Source organism: Crotalus tigris, unplaced genomic scaffold, assembly GCF_016545835.1.
Source record: "Crotalus tigris isolate CLP2741 ecotype Arizona unplaced genomic scaffold, ASM1654583v1 scf7180000024383.4638030, whole genome shotgun sequence".
In the NCBI taxonomy this organism is placed as follows: Eukaryota; Metazoa; Chordata; class Lepidosauria; order Squamata; family Viperidae; genus Crotalus; species Crotalus tigris.
In genome coordinates, this window is record NW_024100553.1 from 3282501 (window position 1) to 3304303 (window position 21803).

Here is a 21803-nt window from a genome sequence, read left to right on the forward strand (position 1 = left end):
CCCCTATCCCGGGCTCGCCAGAGGTCATCGGTCAGTGCGACCAAAGCAGTCTCAGTGCTGTAGCCGGGCCTGAAACCAGATTGAAAAGGGTCCAGGTAATTGGTTTCATCCAAGGATCGCAAGAGTTGAGATGCCACCACCTTCTCTACAACCTTCCCCACAAAGGGGAGGTTGGAGACGGGACAAAAGTTCTTCAAAACAGCTGGGTCCAGGGAAGGCTTCTTGAGGAGGGGCCTCACCACCGCTTCCTTTAAGGGTTGCGGGAAAGACCCCTCCATCAAGGAAGCATTAATTATCGCCTGGAGCCAGCCTCGTGTCACCTCCCTACTGGCCGAAACCAGCCAGGAGGGGCACGGGTCCAATAAACAGGTGGCGGCATTCATTGCCCTCACGGCCTTGTCCACTTCATCAGGGGTCACAGGCTCAAACTTGCTCCAGATAATATGACTAAGACCAGCCCCTGGCAACTCGGCTGGCACTGCCCAGTCAGAGTCCAGGTCCCTCTGAATCTGAGCGATTTTGTCCGAAAGAAACTGAACAAACTCCTCAGCTCTCCCCTGCAAGGGTTCCTCCGCCTCCTCCACTTTAAGAAGGGAGCGGGTCACCCTAAACAAGGCGGCTGGGCGAGATTCTGCGGACGCAATAAGTGCGGAAAAGTGAACACGCTTTGCCGCTCTTATCGCCACTAAATAAGTCCTAAGATAGGCTCTTAATAGTGATCGGTCAGATTCAGAGTTACTGGCCCTCCAACGTCGCTCTAGACGTCTCTTGTGGCGCTTCATCTCCCGGAGCTCCTCAGTAAACCAAGGCGCCCTCCGGGGACCACCACCACAGAGAGGTCGCAAAGGCGCAATTCGATCCAGGGCCCCGGACGCCGCCTCATTCCAGGCCGCAACCAGGGACCCGGACGAGTTGTGGACAAGGGAGTCAGGTATTTCCCCAAGCTCCTCCTGGAACCGATCTGGGTCCATTAGGCGCCTGGGGCGGAACCACCTAGTCGGTTCCCTCTCCCTGCGATGGGGGAGTGATGCTCTGAAGTCCAGCCTCAATAGGAAATGATCTGTCCATGACAAGGGCGAAATCTCTATTCCCCTTAATTCCAGATCATGTCTCCATTGCCCCGAGAGAAACACAAGGTCGAGTGTGTGACCACCCCTATGGGTCGGATCCTGAATTACCTGGGTCAGGTCCATGGTTGCCATGGAAGCCATGAACTCCTGCGCCGCCTCTGAGCGATCGCCGAGTGATGGTAGGTTAAAGTCCCCCAGTACTATAAGTCTGGGGAACTCCACCGCCAACCCGGCTACTGACTCCAGCAACGCAGGCAGGGCTGTTGCAACGCAGCTGGGAGGTAGGTACGTCAGCAGCAAGCCCAACTGACCCCGTGAACCCAACTTCAATAGGAGGGACTCACACCCAACAACCTCCGGGGCAGGAATCCCACGAGGACTCAAGGACTTCCGAGCGATGACTGCCACTCCCCCACCCCTGCCCTGATGTCGAGGCTGATGAAGCACCACAAACCCGTCCGGGCACATCTCCGAGAGGGAGACACCCCCCTCAGGGCCCAGCCAGGTTTCGGTTATACATGCCAGGTCCGCCCCGCCGTCCAATATTAAATCACGGACAAGGGGGGCTTTGCTGACAACGGACCTGGCATTAAGCAACAGCAGCCTACAATTAGGGCCCTGTACTCCCCTGTCACCAGTACTACAGGCTGAGCCTTTTGAGGGGCCGGAACAAGGAATCGCTCTAACATAGCGGGTCCTTGTTCCCCGAAGATGGCCTGCCCCTCGGCTCCCGCCATATCTGCCCATCCCAGTCATGACCGGGATGCTCCGACCTTCTCCCCTCCCCGGAGTACCCCCACCCTCACCAGCCTTCTCCCTTCCTGACCGGACTCGCTTTCCATACAAACCAAGCCCAAGGGTAAGTCCTGCCCCCCCCCTACTTTTGCTATTGCACTCAGCAGAGGGGGTACCAGGCTCTACCCCCGACTCCACCATTCTCATACCCCAAACACTCAATACACATTCACACTCAATTAATATACATAAAAATAAAAGTATTCACATTCATACGCCCTAAATACAATAATAAAATTTACACATAACAGGGCCACCATTCATCTACATACATACTCACACCCATAACAAACAGACGTTCTCTAAAAATGGTATTGCCCCTCTGTGTCCCAGGCTAGTCCAGTGTGGCCGGTTGGCAATAAAGGTTGGCAATAAAGTGCACAAAGAAAAGCTACAAAGATGGTGAGAGGCTTGGAGGCCACATAACTAGAAGAGTGAAAGAAACTGGGTGTGTTTAGCCTAAAGAAGAAAAGACCAAAATCTCAAATATTTGAAAAGCTGTCGCAAGGAAGAGGGTGTGAATTTACTTCTCATAGCATTGGAAGGCTTAGAATTTCTATCCAGCCATCCATCTCTACAGTATATCATCTATTTATCTACTGTTCAATTATTTCCTATTTTCAGTGACTTTCTGGACCAATCCCTGAGGTTTTTCTGGCAAGGTTTTTCAGAAATGGTTTGCCAGTGCTTCCTTTCTAGAGAAGTGACTAGGCCAAGGTTCCTCCACTGGCTTTGTGCCTAAGGCAGAACTAAAATTCATGGTCTCTCAGTTTCTGGCCTGATGCCTTAACCACCACACCACAGCCTGCCTGCAGACCTCTCTCTCTCTCTCTCCCCCCCCTCCCTCCCTCCCTTATCCCAATTGTGTATTGAGTTGTATGTTGTTGTATTCAGTTGACTAGAGTTGCCTGTACATCAGTAAATAGAAATACATAAATTAAGAAATAAATAAAAATAGTTTCAAATGCGAATAACCTTCACAGAGAGAGTTCCAAACTTATAAAATTTCCTGAACATGAAAATTATTAAGTAACAAAGTTGTGAGTGCTCCATCGCTGGAAGCTTTCAAGCAAAGGTTGGACAACCATTTGCCTGGGATGGTCTGAGCATTCCTACCTTGAGCAGGAGTTGGACTGGAAGACCTCCAAGATCCTTTCCAACCATATGTTTGTGTAATACTCATGGAGTCTTCTTTTCATGTCCATTAAGCTCCTTGCCTAATCTGCCTTTCCTATTTCTAGATCGTTGACATTAAAACAAAATTAAATAGAAAACTGTATTACAGGATGTCATTCTCTAGCATTATCCCATGCCCCAATCCATGTGTTCACTGAACAAGCTTGTATTGTGTGGTATTTCTGTGGTAGGAAGTGCAGTAACTCCCAGTATGTTTCTAAGTGGAGCTCAAGATGTTGACTCTTTTCTAGCGGCCCTATGTAGCTCAGGGCCTGAGTATCTATAGGGCAAGCAAGTCTGACTTAGCCTGTTCACCTAATTCAAGTGAACAGAAATTTCACATTGAAGGTCCCTGTCTATCACAAGAGGGTTGATGGCATTTTCTTGAGGACTACCCTCCTCTGGAATAACTTGGCCTGCAAGGTAAGTTTGGTCCCACTTTTACAACTTTCCAAAAGTTTCTTTAGTGAGACCTTTGGGATTTGATTCATATTATGGGTACCAGATGTGAATGTTATCATTATTTCTATTAGGAAAGGTTACTTATTGTATTGCTACCATGGTATTACCACTGTTGCTTTCTGAGATAGAGGCAGATTGTACAATTCATACAGAAAAGTAAGTCTCTAAACATTCTTAAGAAATTAAAATGTAGAGCTGGTGCAGCTGATACTTTGTGTAGAAGGCAATGTATGCTTTAGCTGGAGTTCTGGTTCAGCAGCATCTGAGACCTATCCTTTCCCCTCTGTCGATATAACTCTTAATGAATGACTATTAATATTGCTTAAGTCAGTTTGGCTGCTATTAGAAATAACCTTAGATAGACCTTGATTTAAGATAGCAGGATGATTCGTAAGTATACAGGTAGCCCTTGACTTAAGGACCATTTGTTTAGCAACCGCTCAAGGTTACAAGGGTGCTAAAAAAGTTACTTACAACTGGACTTCACGCTTATGATTATTGTAACCCTCCTGCAGTCATGTGATCAAAATTTGGGCACTTGGCAACAGGCATGTGTTTACAATGTTTGCAATAGCCCAGCTCACTTGATTAACATTTGCAATCTTCCCAGCTGGCTTCCAACAAGCAAAATTATTGGGGAAGTCAGATTTGCTTAACGAATGTGTGATTCACTTAATAGTCACGGTAAAAAACATTGTAAAATTGCATGTGACTCATTTAACAACTAACATTTGATTAGCAACAGAAATTCTGATCCCAAATGTGGTTATAAGTTGAGAACTACCTGTATGAGCATATGTGATTCACACACAACATCTATGATAAAGTCAAAGCACAATAGTGTGTTGTGTGACTCCATTCTTAGTATACATCAAATGTGTGCAATGACCTCTGAAAGTTTTTGGTGCAACTCCCAGAATTTTCTAAAATTAGTTTTCAAATTTTATAAAATTGAATTTTTTAAATAAACTTTATTTAATTTCAAATAAATAAAAATAAAAGGTCATTTTTGGGGGATGGTGGTGGTGAGTGAAACACTCATACATCCCCCAAGTGGGACCCTTGACCCAAGATAGCCTTGTGCAGAGGCTGCTTAGGAATATAAAGGTTACATATTGTTTCATGGGGTATTTGCTTGATTAAATCCCGAAAAAAAGGGAAGGGGGGGAGGTTAAGTTGCAACTGAATTATCAGTCAAACCATGAGCAATACCATTCTCTATGATCTATTCACATGTCCCATTAAGCCATGGCTTATTTTACTATGGAATTTTTTAAATGAACCACAATTGGTTGGATTTGCACGGCATTCTAATTTAAACCAAACCAACTATAGTAGTATGGCTGAATAGATGTTTGATTCCATCTTTATAGTTGTGTGTAGTCTCTTATGCACGGAAATATGGAAAATAAAAAACATTTCCCAGATCATGAAACCTTGGATGCTTTCTGCAGTCATTTGGCTGTACGTTTAGCTCAATGATGGAATAGTAGGGCTTGCAGTTCAGTGAAAGTGAAGGACAGATTGCAATAATGCCGTTAATATAAATATTTGGCAGGAGTAAAGTCATTTTATAGGGTCATAATGGAATTGGTTTGCCCTTTCATCCCAACAGGCTAACATAAAAGAAAATTGATTTGTCACACGACATATCTCTAAAAGTATGGATAATATAAAACAGAGCTTAAGAAGGTGGCCTTGTGTACTTACCTGGGTCGATCAGTGTTCAGTACTATTTCTAGTATCTCAAAGGAGAGAGAAATCAACCATTGAGAAAGCTAATGAAATGTTGCAAATCAATTGTCTTCCTGGTAAAATGTTTCGCTGTTTCAATCATGAAAGCTGATCTTATCAGTAACTTGGCTTACCGATATCTACCATAAGCCTTCCCCGCCCCCCTAAAAACCTATACACGTCTACCAAGAAATAAGCATCACTGAGTTTTGTGGAAATTATTCCCATATATACAACTACAGATTTTCAAATTGAATTCATAGAGGTTGCTAAACTATGATACCATTTATCTGGCCTTAGCTTTTCATGTTATTTACATACACATATCCATTGTACACCATGGTTCATGGTTTGGTGCAGTGAGTATAAACAGTCATTATAACATATTCAACAAATTGTGGCTAAAATAAATTGTGGTGTAGCACAATGTGTAGAAGTGGAAGTATGAATACAGAGAAGAGCAACAAAGATGATCAGGGGACTGGAGGCTAAAACATATAAGGAACGGTTGCTGGAATTTGTTATGTCTAGTTTAATGAAGAGAAGGATGATAGCAGTGTTCCAATATCTCAGGGGCTGCCACAAAGAAGATAGAGTCAAGCTATTCTCCAAAGCGCCTGAAGGCAGGACAAGAAGCAACAGATGGAAACTAATCAAGAGAGAAGCAACCTAGAACTAAGGAGAAACTTCCTGACAGTTAGAACAATTAACCAGTGGAACAACCTGCCTCCAGAAGTGGTGAATGCTCCAACATTGGAAGTTTTTAAGAAGAGACTGGACAGCCATTTGTCTGAAATAGTATAGGGTTTCCTGCTTGAGCAGGGGTTGGACTAGAAGACCTCCAAGGTACCTTCCAACTTTATTATTATTATTATTAGTTCCATAAAAGTGTTTGGACTTTTGTCCTAAGATCTTTCTGCAAGCCTGCTGTGCTCATATCAGAAACTTTCTGTTGTTCTTTTCTTCTCATGAAATTTCAAAATGATGGAACATTTTTATTTTTGGCAGTGTTCCACAGCACCTTATATTGGAAGGCCAGTATAAAGAATATATTGCTTTCCACTGGCCTTCAATGTGATTGGAGAGAATAAATTAGAGGTTGTGTGTACTACATTTAGTTATGTCAGGGGAAAAAAAAAACCCTGCATTTTTTTCCCTTGTTACCAGCTAACACTGGCACATCTTTTAGGTAATTAGCAGCTCCAAGGACTTTCTCTAGGGCTTCTTCAGTTTAGCTTCACATGGTATCTGGTAAACAATGTAAGCGCGTGTTCCATGTTGGAAATACAAAGAAAAAATATGAACAAAAATATAATTACACAAGGCATAGGAAGGTAACTAATCTTCAGCAGAAATCCAATTTTAAACCGGGAACCACCAAATTATAATATTCATTTAATGTGCGCCTTGCATAAGCTTAACTCTGATGAAGAGAGGAGAGACAGCTTTGTCACAAGTTGATCCTATCTTGCTCTGAAAATCTTTGTAAGAATGTGAAGATATATCAGATCCACAAGTTGGTATCTCTCAGGTTACAGATCTCAGAAAATCTTGAACGTTTAAATCTTCATGGCATTCCCACTTTCATTCTATTTCTCTCTCTTCCTCTCTCCTCCTCTCCCATGGAGATGACTGATCTGTCCTCAATCTCACCATGATGAATATAATACAAACATAATGTATGTGGAAAGGATCTTGGGCAACAAAAGGAAGAGCCACAGATTAGGCAATGGTCACATAGGCAGCAAATGACCCTGAAGAAAGAATGGGGATGTGGGAAATGTCTCAGAAGTTACCTTCCTAATTTCTTGGACCATAAAGGTGAGGGGGGGGGGAGAGATGTGTTTCAGACTGGCAAAAATTTGCTTAATGTAACCTTACAATAAAGATGGACCTAATACTTCTGGGTGTGCTTCTTGTTTGGACTACATCACAAGGCTGACAACAAATAAGCCTTCATATCTATGAATGTGTACATTCATATGTACTGAAAATTCTGTGGTGCCAGAATTCCCTGTCATGCCAATAACGTGACTGCCTGAAGCGAGAAGAAGAAATCTATTTGAAACACATAGATAGGAGAAGATTGTTCTTTTAGGGATGATTTTTCCATTCTAACTACATATCCTTTTTAAGCCTTCTGGTGCTACTGAGATTTTTTAAAAAACTTCATGAATTTTGAAAGCATTTGGAATGTTCATTATTTTCCCAGTGTTTAAAAAAACAAAGCTGACTTTCTCTAAGGGCAACAGAGTTCCTTTCACTCAGGCTATCAAAGTAATAACTTAATAATAGACATATTATCATATGATAAGAACACACACGGCAGGGTCTCCCTATATGAAGCTTTTGTTCCAAAGTTTTGTCTTTAACATTGCTAGGTCCTGACCAAAAGCAAAAAGAAAAACAATGGAAAAGGGTTCAAAAGGACAAGCAAAAAAAAAAAAAAAAAAAGGTACCAGCAGACTTCTTTGTTGAATAGTGGTGTGTGTGTGTGTGTGTGTGTGTGTGTGTGTGTGTGTGTGTGTGTGTGTGTGTAGGAGGAAGCAAGGTCAAGCTGTTGAGGGAGGTTCTTGGCACCTTCTGCTTTATGTGTCTTGCATCATTAAAATGATATAATCAGAATGGATGTCTCCTGTGGGGCGCTGAGATACAGAGGTTCCTTGAAAATGAGGGGAGAAAAGTACCTCAGTTGGAGGAGAGAATGAAAAGAAACCATGTTAATTGGGTCTTTGAGGAGATAAGACTTTCTCTCTATGGATGAAAATCTCCCATACAGGATTTTCTGGTTCTGCTTCAAATCTACAGTATCTTCCTTGTCTGCATTTTGATTCTCTTATTAAATTTCTCTCTGGAACTGGGGGAGCGAGTATAAAGCACACAGTAAGGACTACAAGGCTTGAGCAGGAGACTGATAATATTAATTATGCTTCTGCATGATACAAGCTGAGGCTTGTTTCCTTTTCTATAGGTCTGCCAGGTTGTTATGTGAACATCTTCCTCCCCTCCACTGGATGCTTTACAGATGTTTTGGGACTCCAACTCCAGAGACCTACAGCCAGCAAGTGCATTCTGAATCCTGGGATTTGTCATTCTTGTACCTCAGAAGGTACCAGGTTAAAGAAGACTATTTGTAGATAAATTAACTCAAATAGGGTTCAGACTTCCCAGTAGGATATGAAAGTAGATTTTGACTCAAAATACATTTATGGTTGGAGAAAATGACTAAAAAAAAAAAACCAAAAAACCAGACTTTAAGCCAGTATTATTCTTGTTAGGAATAATAGGAGCAAATTATGAGAAAGACTGTATATATTTAATTCTACATGTACTAATTGCAGCAGAATTGTTTTTGCCCAATATTGGAAAAATGAAAATTTATCAACTAAAGAAGAATTAATTAAGAAAATTTTAGAGTGTGCAGAAATGGATAGATCAACTTTAAAGATAAAAGAAAAAGAAGATTCAATGTATTTTAGAACATGGCTAGAAAAATGAGTTAGAGAGAAAGGAATGTGATTTGTAAGTTTGAACATATGTTAGTAAGAAGAAGACCATCGAGCAATTAATTAATATATTGTTTATGATAATTAACTATTACTCATTGTTTTCTTTCTTTAAACACATGAACCCAGACATTATGCTGTTTGCTAAATATTGAAAATGTTATTTGTAAAAACCCTAACCCCCAACCCTAACCCTAACCCATAAAAAGAAAGTAGATTCTTTCTCACATTACTATTTACAGCAGCAATAGACAGTCATTGAAAGGGAAATTCTCACAAAATCAGATTGGTAGAATGTTTGATTGGAGTTGGGATCACATATTTATTTTCAAACAAAAGCCACAAAACTGACTGAATCCAGAACAATCCCCGCACCTGACTTTAACATGATTTTCTCTCTCTCTCTCTCTCTCTCTCTCTCTCTCTCTCTCTCTCTCTTGCTGAATCTCTCTTCTTTTGCAAACTCCTAGCATTTGCCTCTTTCTATTTTGGGAAAAGTGTGAATGCCACTAGCAGCTTCAAATGCATGTTGGAAAAAAATGTCTGGGGCTTATTTATTAATATAATGTAATGTTCATTTAAAGAACATATATGGCTGCTGAACTCCAACAGTGTGAATTACTAATATGCAACCTGGCTTGCATTCCTACCTTCTTCTGATATGAACTTAATTTTTCTTGGCCCAACATTTGAGGAAATACTCATTTTTTGAAAAGCTTTCTAAAGGCCAGGTTTTTATGATTTTTAAAGGCCAAAGAGGTCTGGGCCCAACCAAAGAAATTAACTTCCTCCCATTTCTCACAAAGCTACAAAATGGCACTTTTGTTTTTAACTACTTTTTTATGGGTTGTTGTGAGCTGCTTAATCATATGAGATAGGCAACCATATAAGTCCCAACAATAAATAAACAAGAAAAATGCAGCTTAAAAAAAGCCCATGGATGCTAAGTCTCTATCTAAAGTGGCCAACGCATAAAGGAAAACCTGATCAGGAGCTGTCCAGCTGTTGTTGTTGAGTGTTTATTGTGGAAGTGTTGAGAGAGTATAACAATAACAATAATAAAGTTGGAAGGGACCTTGGAGGTCTTCTAGTCCAACCCCCTGCTCAGGCAGGAAACCCTACACCATTTCAGACAAATGGTTGTCTTCTTAAAAATTTCCAGTATTGCAGCATTCCCAACTTCTGGAATGGTTAATTGTTCTAACTGTCAGGAAGTTTCTCCTTAGTTCTAGGTTGCTTCTCTCCTTGATTAGTTTCCATCCATTGCTTCTTGTCCTGCCTTCAGGTGCTTTGGAGAATAGCTTGACTCCCTCTTCTTTATGACAACCCCTGAGATATTGGAACACTGATATCATGTCACCCCTCGTCCTTCTCTTCATTAAACTGGACATACCCAATTCCAGCAACAGTTTCTTATATGTTTTAGCCTCCAGTCCCCTAATCATCTTTGTTGCTTTTCTCTGTACTCTTTCTATAGTCTCAACATCTTTTTTACATCATGGTGACCAAAACTGGATGTAGTATTCCAAGTGTGATTTTACCAAGGCATTGTAAAGTGGTATTAACATTTCATGTGATCCATATGGAAAGGCATGATTTTAAAACAGACATTTAAGCTTTCTTTACTCCAGTTTTGAAAAGGAAGGAAGGAAATGAACAATATGATAACAGTGTCCACAGAAGTGGAATATCCTCCAGCTGTACTATATTATCTTTATGTATCCTGCCCAATTGGTTGCCTGTGCATTTCCTCAGTGTTTTTTCTCTCTACCAGTGGAGCAATTCTCATTTCCTCCATTAAAGACTTACTAGAAAAAGCAGCTTTCCATTCACAATCTGGTTCATCAATGGAAAATTTGACCTCTGTCCTCTGTTCTGTTGGGTCCATAAACAACAAAGAAAGAAGCCACCTTGTTCATTTATAGTCAAAGCCATTCAGTACAAACTACAAATGACATCAGGCAAATGATGCCAATTATGCAACTCAACCCAACAGAGGCAAATTGCATCATGATATCATTTCCCTGGTGCCTGTGTGTTTGTGTGTGTGATGTCATTTGTCATCACATGGAAATCCATATTTACAGTAGTGGCCAAAATTGTGGAAACCTTTTGGGAAAAGTGTATTTTTGAGGTTTGATGGCTAATAACATCATTTTTTTTGGAGTAGTACCATAAAATTATATATCAATGGAAAGATAATTTAATCAAGAATATAATACAACATAGTTTGTTCAATTATCCATACTGTATTCTATGAAAAGTTATAGCCAATTAACCAGAAAAAGGAAGTATAACTTGCTTAGGTTGATATCTGGTAGCTTTCCTTCATCTGATTGTAGCCAATGAGCATGAGTATTAAGAGAGCCAATCAGGTGTCAACTTGTTTTGGCAATGGGCCAATCAGATCACAGTAGGATTCAGTTATTGATGTCATGTATTGAAGCTGAGAGGAGGACATTTGTCAATGTGTTATGTGATCGCTATCAAGTTGGTTGGGGTTTTTTTGTATTCTTTCATTTAGTGAGCTTGTAAAAGGTAATAAAATTAAAGTAATGGTGCAAAGAGTTGACTGGTTGCCCAGAAAGCAATGTAAAATAGTATTATTAAGTGAACAAGGCTACAGTTATAAAGAAATTAGAAGAAAAATTGGTGGAAACTTAACCAAAGGTGGCATTTCTACTGTACACTTTTCCCAAAAGGTTTCCACAATTTTGGCCACTACTGTATAGCATTACATTCCATACTTATGTAGCTCTAATGTTGTGAAAGGTGTATTGTATGACTTTAGAAATATAGGGAGGTTCCTTATATTGACTTGCTTAATACATGAAAATCTCCAAATCTGATAACCCTAAAATCCACACTCACTCTGTCTTATCAGATTGAACATAGAACATAGAATAACAAAGCTGGAAAGGACCTTGAAGGTCATCTACTCCAACACCCTGCTTGAGCAGCACAACCCTATACCATTTTAGATAAATGGCTGCCCAGTCTCTTCTTGAAAGCTTCCAGTGATGAGGTACTCACAACAATGAGCCGAGGTGGCACAGCAGTTAGAGTGCAGTACTGCAGGCCACTTTAGCTGACTGTGTTCAGCAGGTCAGCGGTTCAAATCTCACCGGCTCAAGGTTGACTCAGTCTTCCATCCTTCTGGGGTAGGTAAAATGAGGACCCAGATTGTTGGGGGCAATGTAAATATATATATACATTGCTTACTGGTGTATACCGCTTAGAGAGTGCTTGCACTTAAAGCGGTATATAAGTCTCATAAATAAATAAATAAATAAACTTCTGAAAGCAAGCCGTTCCACTGATTATTTGTTCTAACAAATAATTGGTTCTAGGTTGCTTCTCTTCTTGGTTAGGGTTTCATCCATTGGGTCCTGTCTTGCTTTCTGGTGCAAAGATTTGAGCCAAAACTGGTTTTACCCATCCAAACCCCACAACCTCTAACCCTATGAGGACTATTTATGATAAGTCAACCATTCCTTGAGCCAGATATTTGGGTCCCAATGTGTTCATAATCAAGCAGGATGATGCCATGTATATTATGGTATCATTACACAAATGACTGCCACAAATTATATCATCTGTGCTATCTGCATATCATCTGCCTACTTGTAGACATCTATGCTGGCTTCAGCAGGCTTCAAGTCACAGGTTTTCTAGCCTTGCTCTAAAAAAAAAGGCTGAGGACACAACAACAGCCTTTTACCAAAACACATACGCTGTTACAAAATCTGATCACACGGTCCCACAAAATCTCATTCCTGCAATTATCCAAGAAAAAGGTAGCTGAGGGGAGAATTAATTTGGTCATAAAGTAACCTCAATCTTTTTTATTACAAGCCAGAGGGTTTCTCTGCAGGGTCTCCATCCATTCCTAATAAAACAAAGAAAGTATTAACTCCCCTTTTCCGCCATTCTCCTTCTTTGCTTGAGGGCACTTCTCCATCTCCAATTCCAAAGCTCTATAATAGTTTTTAGCCATTAAAGCTCAATGATGTGCTTCACATATGACACTAAGACAGAATGAATGGAATCACATATCATATTAAGCCAAAAGCAAACAAACTATATTATGGCTTAGTACAATGTATAAATCAGATCTAAGACTATTTGGAAATCAATTACTTTTTCTGTTGGAAAAATTATGGTCGGTAATTTCCATTTTAGTTTGTGCCCATCATTCTCCCAGTCACTCCCTATATCCAGATCTGAACAAGCAGACCCATCGCTCACTTCAGCTAGCAAAAATAGGACTTCAAATTTATTTATTAAAAATCAGCAAAACACCAAAACAGTTATTTAACATAAATAGGTTTTTGGCATAGTGGTGCCAAAACCATGGTGGTTAGAATACAGTATTGCAAGCTAATTCTGCCGACTGCCATCAGTTCGATTCTCACTGGCTCAAGGTTAACTTAGCCTTCCATCCTTCCGAGTCGGTAAAATGAGGATTCAGATTCTTGGGGGCAATATGTTCTATAAACTGTTTAGAGAAGGCTGTAAAGCACTATGAGGTGGTATATAAGTCTAGCTGCTATTGCTAGGATAAAGGACAGGCAAAAGAGAGGAAAAGAGAGATGCCAACAAAAAGCAATACAGTAATTTATCTTTATCTCTCTATGTATATATACGTCAAAAGGCACAAAACTCTCCCAAGCCATAGAAAATATGAGTGTGGTTATTCACACGGAGTCATAAAAGAAGTGGCTTTTGGTTATTCCAGCATTAATCCTTTGCTGTAGATCAGAGGTCCCCAACCTTTTGGTGCAAGGGACCGGTTCCATGGAGAGAGGTTTTTCCATGGACTGGAGGGTGTGTGATTTTGTGTGCTGCCTGCATCCCGCAGATGGGGCTTTGCTTGTTTGTGCGGACCGGTTGCTGGCATGCCGTGGCCTGGTACTGGTCCATGGACCAGGATTTGGGGAGCCCTGCTGTATATAACAGTAGTGGGGAAAAAATGGAAAGGAGGACATTAAACAAAGTGTCCAGGGTTCATGTTTTTATTATTTTTTTTATTTTTATGAGACTTATATACTGCTTATATATACACATATGTAATCTTATGTAATATGTAATCTTCATATGTGACCTTGCCAGCTGGCTTCCAATAAACAAAATCAATTCACTAACAACCACATGATTCATTTAACAACTGCATAGATTTACTTAACAACTGTGGAAAAAGAGATCATAAAATCAGGTGCAACTCACTTAACAACTGCCTTGCTTAGCAATGGAAATCGTGGCCCCAATTTTAAGCTAAGGACTATCTACATTCTCTCCTCTATTCTACACTACGATGGGAGCATTTTGGTTGATAAGGATGATTATCCAACAATTCCAATTATCCCTGGAATAACATAATCATTGCTGAGTTTCGGCACTTTGGCAAGAATAGCATATAAAGGTCGAAGAAAGCATTTAATCTGCTTTCTGAGCTTTATTTAAAATAGGATTGTGAGAAGAAGAAAAAAATACATAGTATACTAGGTGCAAAATTCAACTTCTTGAAAATCTCAAGCTTTCCTTTTTTTCAAAAACAATCACCAGTCCTCATGAACACAAAGATATGCTTGAAAATGTAGAAAGGTACAGGTTTCCCCTGACTGTGGAGTCAGGAATGGTGCTCATCTCTTTTTCTTAGCTGAGGGAGCCAGCTAAACAGACACATCGTTGGTCATAGGGCCTGCATAACTATATGCCGTGGCATGCGAAGCGCTGTTACATTCCCACCGAAGTGGTACCCATTTATTTACTTGCATTTTCATGCTTTCAAAATGCTAGGTGGACAGGAGCTGGGGCAAGTAACAAGAGCTCATCCTGTCATGTGGTGCTTGGGTCTCAAACCCAGGCTGTCAGCTTTCCAGCTGACAAGCTTAGTATCTTTAACAACTGAGCCATCGTGCCCCATGCTGAAAATGTATAAGTAAGGCCTTTCTAATTTTAGAAAGAAGATGGACCATTAACATTTGCAATTACTTTACTGTATAGGCTGTAGCATGTTAGAAATGCTGATAAACCATCTCCATTTGTCTTTCCCATGACTAGCAATTTTAGAATAAATTATGTATTTTTTTTAAAAAATGCAAATACCCAGTATTTAGTCAAATTACAAAAATAAACTTGATGCAAAATGGGTCTTCTAAATTTAGAATTGTCACTGACTGAGATTTACTTAGAATGGAGGAGACTCAGCCCAGCTGAAACTTCTGTTGCTCCTTCTGAGATATGTTACGCAATTACATGTACGGTACTGTATCTCCCCTCTGAACAGTTCAAGCAGAACGGCTGGAGAGTTAATGGGTGGAATATAGTAAACCTCAATATTTAGTACTGAATTGTTGGGTTTTTGTTTGATACTTCCTTTTGGATCTCTGGTTGCAGAATAGTGTAAACTTACTGGGACCTGAACATTATAATGAAAAAAGTAAGATTAAAAATGATAGATAATTATCATTGTTTCAGATTGTTTAGGTTTTAAGTGGTTCTATCTAGTGAGGGAAAAATTCAGCCTAGATAAAAAAGAACGTAGCCTTGTGCTAAATACCAAAATGGTCTGTATCCCATCCAAGAGAGAAAGTAGGAGAGGCTAAAATGGATATCCATAAGAAAATAAATAGATAATTAATACCACTGCCAAGAAGAAAAAGAAGGAGAAAGAGAAAGAGAGAAGAGAGGTGCAGTGTGGAGACAAATATCCAGCTTTTAAAAGATAAAGCAAAGAAGAACAAATTCATCACTAGAGGTGACTGAATCAAACCAACTGTGTAACTAATTGGGTTTTGGGATCCCAGTGTTATCACAGCCCATAAAATAGAGAAGGATGGAAGAAACCACAAGCCAAACATTGATACTAACAGTGAAATATTAAAGAAGAAGAGCTGTTGCTCTATATAAGCCTATCTGGTTGAGTTATCCTAAGGTCCTACATGATTATGCTTCAAGGAAATCTGTTCACTCTTCTGTCTCTTGACCTCTTTATGCAGCCTGCAAGAGTTCCCATAGTAGCTCTGAGCACACTATTAACCTCCCATCTACATGTTGGCACAAGCCTATGCACTGATGAAAGTTACACCCGAACACCAGTTTGCATGAAGAGTTCCACACAATCAGGCTGTCCACGCCTACACAAAAAGAACCTTGCAGATAAAATCCTAAAGAGAGGATACTACTGCAAAAAGATAGTACTTAGGTAGTAGCTATGTAGGAGGGCAACAAGCAAAAAGGGATAGAGTGGATTAGACTCTCTACTTCTTTCAGTTTTACTGGTTGTGTTGTCAATTGTTATAAGCATTAAGAAGTAGTGTTTTTTTCTGGTAATATTAACATGGGAAGTGCCATCTTGAAATTGGAGTCCATAGATATATGTTCTGTACTCCAGAGGGATAGAAATTGAGTCTTAACCATCTGTTTGGTCTCTTTTTAGGTATTTGAAGAATGCCCACCGTATCTTCTCCCACTTCTCTTTGCTTCAAGGCTAAGCACTCCCATTTCCTTGAATCTGCAGGAGTGTTGTTGTTGTAGTTGTTAATTGCGAAGTCGTGTCCGACCCATCGCGACCCCATGGACAATGTTCCTCCAGGTCTTCCTGTCCTCTACCATCTTCTGGAGTCCATTTAAGTTCACACCTACTGCTTCAGTGACTCCATCCAGCCATCTCATTCTCTGTCGTCCCCTTCTTCTATTGCCCTCAATCTTTCCCAGCATTAGGCCCTTCTCCAGTGAGTCCTTCCTTCTCATTAGGTGGCCAAAGTATTTGAGTTTCAACTTCAGGATCTGGCCTTCTAAAGAGCAGTCGGGGTTGATCTCTTCTAGGACTGACCGGTTTGAACGCCTTGCAGTCCAAGGGACTCGCAGGAGTCTTCTCCAGCACCATAGTTTGAAGGCCTCAATTCTTTTGCGCTCAGCCTTTCTTATGGTCCAACTTTCACAGCCATACATTGCAACTGGGAAAACCATGGCCTGGACTATACGCACTTTTGTTGGCAGGGTGATGTCTCTGCTTTTTAGTATGCTGTCTAGATTTGCCATAGCTTTCCTCCCCAGGAGCAAGCGTCTTTTAATTTCTTGGCTGCAGTCCCCATCTGAGGTGATTTTGGAGCCCAGAAAAATAAAATCTGTCACTACCTCCATTTCTTCCCCATCTATTTGCCAGGAATTGAGAGGGCCGGATGCCATGATTTTGGTTTTCTTAATGTTGAGTTTCAAGCCAACTTTTGCACTCTCCTTCTTCACCCGCATCAAGAGGCTCTTTAGTTCCTCTTCACTTTCTGCCATTAGAGTGGTATCATCTGCATATCTTAAGTTGTTGATATTTCTCCCAGCAATCTTAATTCCAACTTTTGATTCATCTAGCCCTGCCTTTCTCATGATGTGCTCTGCATATAAGTTAAATAGGCAGGGCGACAATATACAGCCTTGCCGGACTCCTTTTCCAATTTTGAACCAATCAGTGGTTCCGTGTCCAGTTCTTACTGTTCCTTCTTGACCCGCATATAAGTTTCTCAAGAGACAAATGAGATGGTCTGGTACTCCCATCTCTTTAAGAACTTGCCACAATTGGTTGTGATCCACACAATCAAAGGCTTTAGCATAGTCAATGAAGAATGCCCACCTATCTTCTCCCACTTCTCTTTGTTTCAAGACTAAGCACTCCCATTTCCTTGAATCTGCAGGATAAGAGTATAATTAGTTTTCCTGGCTGACTGCTGTCCTCCAGCATTTGCTTTAATCCTCCTCCAAAAGATAACCACCACCTCCCAAGCTCATAATAGTGCAACACTTAAGGCAGATTTGTCATTTGTACCACCTGGTTCTAGTCCTGCCCTCTGAGTCACTGAGAACAAGTCTGCTCTTTCTCATGCATGACAGACCTGGATAGTCGGAACACTTCTAAATGTGTCTCTCTGTGAACATCTTCCAATTGCTTTCATCTATCCTAATCTGAAGCCGCCTGAATTGAATGCTAACTAGTAGTATTACTGCCAAAAATGGATGTTTACACTTTATGCTAAGTATTCTAATTTTGGAAATCCCAATTTCAGCCTTGGGTTATGACCTTGGAAGAAAAGCTCACTCTGATGTGGATTTTTATGAGTGCAACATAACTTCCCAGAGTCATTGTTTCAGGCCATTTCATTTAACTCATTACAAGGTTTTTATAACAGAAGCAGAAGATTTGTGTTTAGTAAGGATTTTCTCCTTGCCTTAATTTCTAAAGAAATAAATGCATTCGAGTACAAATTTTTGCCTACAGCCAGGGAATTCTGTTGTTAGTTTATATCAGTGTTTCTCAATCTTGACAATTTTAAGACAGGTGGACTTCAACTCCTCAAATTCCCCAGCCAGCATTAAAGTCCATCTGTCTTATAGTTGCCAAGGTTGAAAAACGCTAGTTTATAATCATGCAAAGCAACTTGTCAACTTTCCAATTTGCTGCATTCACGGTCAAAAAGCTATATCACATCCAGCTAATCGAAGCATCATGCCTCCTGTGAGCACTGGACCAAGGAGCTAAATCATATTTATGAAATACTATAATCAGGAACTAGTGGAAAGCACCCTGTTAAGATGATTCAAGCAGCCCTCTGGGGTTTATTGTGCAAACTCAGCCCATTATGGTTTATTCAACAAACCATACTTAAGCAAGGTTTTGCACAATGCATGAACCCAGTTTATAAGAAGATCCCCTGCTGAGTCAAAGGAGAGGCTTCCCTCAGCCAGGAATTTGATCCTTTCGTGGTCAAACTGGTGCCTCTGGAAAATTCTCCAAAGCGCCTGAAGGCAGGACAAGAAGCAACGGGTGGAAACTAATCAAGGAGAGAAGCAACCTAGAACTAAGGAGAAACTTCCTGACAGTTAGAACAATTAACCAGTGGAACAACCTGCCTCCAGAAGCAGTAAATGCTCCAACACTGGAAGTTTTTAAGAAGAGACTGGACAGCCATTTGTCTGAAATGGCATAGGGTTTCCTGCCTGAGCAAGGGGGGTGGATAGATGACCTCCCTTCCAATTTTATTTTTATTTTTTATTGTTGTTGTTGTTATTGTTATTATTATTATTATTAAATCCACCGGTAGGGCATGGGTGCTGCATCCTCTTTCTTCCTCTTACACTCAAGCAACTGGCCCTGAACAGAAGCAAGTTCTGCAATATCAGAGACAGAACTTCACTACAACCAATAGTGGTTAAATGTCTGTAACATTGCTGTATCTTTAGTAATAAGTTCTACTGCTTAGATATGTACTGTATAAGTAAGGCTTTCTTGCGTAGCTCAGTTTTAGTCAGAAAACCGTCATTGTCAGATCTAATTTTGAACTGCCACATGATCATTGTTATTGGTGAGAGTTATATCTAATATTTATTAGATTTACAGTATATCTTGCCTTTCATACAGAAGTTCAAGGAAGTATACATAATAGTGCTCCCTATTCCTATCTGGCCCACAACAAGCACTTGGTGAGTACAGGTTGGGTTGAGGGGAAATGACTAGCTGAAGGTCACCCATGAAGCTTCCAGGGCTGAGGTTAGGATAGAACTTGGCTGGCTGTTTCTACTCTTTAGCCACTACATTATTTGAATCTGATATGTGAATCAGGCCAAAACATTTACATAATTATTTGTCACTTCAAAATATAAACCACTCATCCACAGCATGATAGGCTATGATAGCATGATAGGTGGCGCAGCAGTTAGAGTGCAGTACTGCAGGCCACTTTAGCTGACTGTGTTCAGCAGGTCAGCGGTTCAAATCTCACCGGCTCAAGGTTGACTCAGCCTTCCATCCTTCCGGGGTAGGTAAAATGAGGAATCAGATTGTTGGGGGCAATGTAAATATATATATACATTGCTTACTGGTGTACACCGCTCAGAGAGTGCTTGCACTTAAAGCGGTATATAACTCTCATAAATAAATAAATAAATAAATATTACTAAAATCTGAAAACACAGAAATCATTTTTTTTTTACTATTTTATAGAATGTATAAAACCCCACCTACTCTCAACCCCATTTTGTCAGCTACCCCAGAAACATGCTGCTGTCACTGACGTTTCTGGCTACCAAATAAATAGAGACCTCCTTTCTTGCAGCCATGGCTACCAGGTACCATTGTTGCACCATCTTGATTTTTCCCCTTATACCTTATAGATACCTCCAAAAGGATCTGTTTATTGATTTACCTGTCACCCTCTCTAAATAGAGTCATTGAGAGTTAGGCAGCATACAAATTTAATAAACCATTAGTAGTAGCATTAAATAGTATAGGGTCTCCTGCTTGTGCAGGAGGTTGGACTAGAAGGCTTCCAATCCTTCCAACTCTGTTATTGTTATTCCACCAGTGTGAAACCCATTTTCTTATTTCTGCTATCTTCTTTTAAAATCAGGTTGCCACATTATTCAGAGCCCTGAGTTGCACTCATCCATCATTTTACCCATACTGTGTTAGTAGACAGCCAGATAGCTTCAAATAATAATTAAATAAAAATTAAAGCTCACTGGATGTCTGGCAAATAATGATGATGCTTGAAGCAGAGTGCTTTGTAATGTGCCAGTTTCACATAAAAGCAACATCATCATCATGATCATCCCTTTTTTTTAAAATGTAAAAACAAATTAAGTGGATGAAGATGGCTGGCAAGTACCCAAGAAAGTATTTTCTGGCACCAATTTGGAAAAGCAGATGTTGAACCCATCCCATTTTTGCTAAGAGACCGCATCTCTTACAGTTATCCAGAAGGGGTGCAACATATTTACTACATTGAGATTTATTTGCATCCCACCCTCTTTTTTAAAAAAAAAAGTTGCTAGCAAGGCAAAGGAGAAAAAAATATAACATTTCAGGGAAACTACAAGACCAATAATGACTGAAGCAAACACCACCACCAATCCCATATTTCTTAGTCTTGTCTCTACATTCCTGACAACCTGATTGAATTATTTTCTTTTGATAAGTGAACCTACCCGATATCAGCCCTCTTGGAAGTATTTATCTGCTCTCTGATCTTTAATTTAAAAATGAATTATAGCAAGGATTTTTTGTACAAAGGCACATTGCTAGATGCCTGTAAGATTAGAAGATAAAACATCTTCTGCTTTATAGGTACTATGCTTAATAAGAGATTGGGAGGAAGTTGACACCGTATTTCTTTCCTGAGTTCTTTTTTTCCTCTCCCAAAAGTTTAGAACACCAGTGCTAGGTGACATAAATATTCTCCACACCAATGACTGTTTTCAGATATTTCAGAGTTTGCCTGGAAGGTCATATGGAACATTTTTTTTTACAACTATTTATATTCCTCTCCCATTCCAAACCACTGTATTTCACCTGTTTCTAGCTGGCTGAACTTTCAATATTATTAAATCTAGATCCTATCATCCTGAAATCTACTCACCCTCAGACTACACAAATGTATTCTACCTTTACAAAGACTCGTATATCAAGTAATAAGTATCAAGGGACAAAAAATGCATTTGTTCACCAGCCTTGAATGACCCACTTTCGTAGCTCATCACTTAAGGATCCATTGGTGGCATGTCCAATATCATCATAAGAATCAGTTTGGAAATGGAAAAAAAAGGTGCCATATAAATCAATTTAAATAGATAAACAAAGCAAGGCATTAAGTGCCAGAAAAATCTGCTTGAGATCTACTTATCTTCACAGTTTAAAAATACAGAATGACACAGAGAGGATCAGTTTTGGAAATGCTGTAACTACTATTTTATTAAAAAGGGTCACACATGGTGTGCAAATTGCCAGGATTTTATAGCAGGCTGTTAGCACTCTGCAAAACTACTGATGCGTAAGATAATATCACTAATTTAAATACTTAGGGAAAAAAGCTACAAGGTATTAATGAAATGCACCTTTCTATGTTTGCCACTAGCAAAGAGGCAGATTTAGAAGGGGGTGAAATTGCTTAAATTTTAAGACCTTCCCATATTGTCAAGGAGCAACTGACAGAATGGATTTTTTTTTTTTTGCCTATATCCTTAGGTATAACTCTCCACTGTTTTTATTTCTTTATGACTGTGTATGAACAAT

General features: G+C 40.0%; 1 protein-coding gene across 1 annotated transcript in view; it reads right to left on the minus strand.

Moving 5' to 3' along the window:
• Positions 1 to 21803, minus strand: part of FRMD4B (FERM domain containing 4B) — a 256120-nt gene that overhangs the window by 217185 nt on the left and 17132 nt on the right. The gene's annotated exons all lie outside the window — the stretch shown is intronic.